At 43.4% G+C, this 290-nt stretch overlaps 1 protein-coding gene across 1 annotated transcript in view; it reads left to right on the forward strand.

Annotated features, from left to right (window-relative positions):
* Positions 1-290, forward strand: part of IFNAR2 (interferon (alpha, beta and omega) receptor 2) — a 19,234-nt gene that overhangs the window by 8,539 nt on the left and 10,405 nt on the right. The gene's annotated exons all lie outside the window — the stretch shown is intronic.

The following is a 290-nucleotide window of genomic DNA, read 5'->3' on the forward strand; positions in this document are numbered from 1 at the left end:
CTTGTGCACCTCCAGCCTTCTCAGTCGGTAGAGCATGGGAAGCTGAAAAGGCCTTGACTAGTGTAAGCATTACCTAGCAACAACTAAAACATGGGTGTGTTATCAACTTTGTTCTCCTCCTAAATCCAAAACCCAGCACTGTACCAGCTACTAGGAAGAAAGTTAACTCTATCCCTGCTGAAACCAGGACAATATCCACCCCTTATTCTATACCATCTACGTCATGCTCAAGTCTCATATTTTCCAGTACATTTTCATTAGTCGCCACCCCTTTTCCTGGGTTTCTTTTA

Source organism: Pygoscelis adeliae, unplaced genomic scaffold, assembly GCF_000699105.1.
Source record: "Pygoscelis adeliae isolate BGI_AS28 unplaced genomic scaffold, ASM69910v1 Scaffold154, whole genome shotgun sequence".
NCBI lineage: Eukaryota > Metazoa > Chordata > Aves > Sphenisciformes > Spheniscidae > Pygoscelis > Pygoscelis adeliae.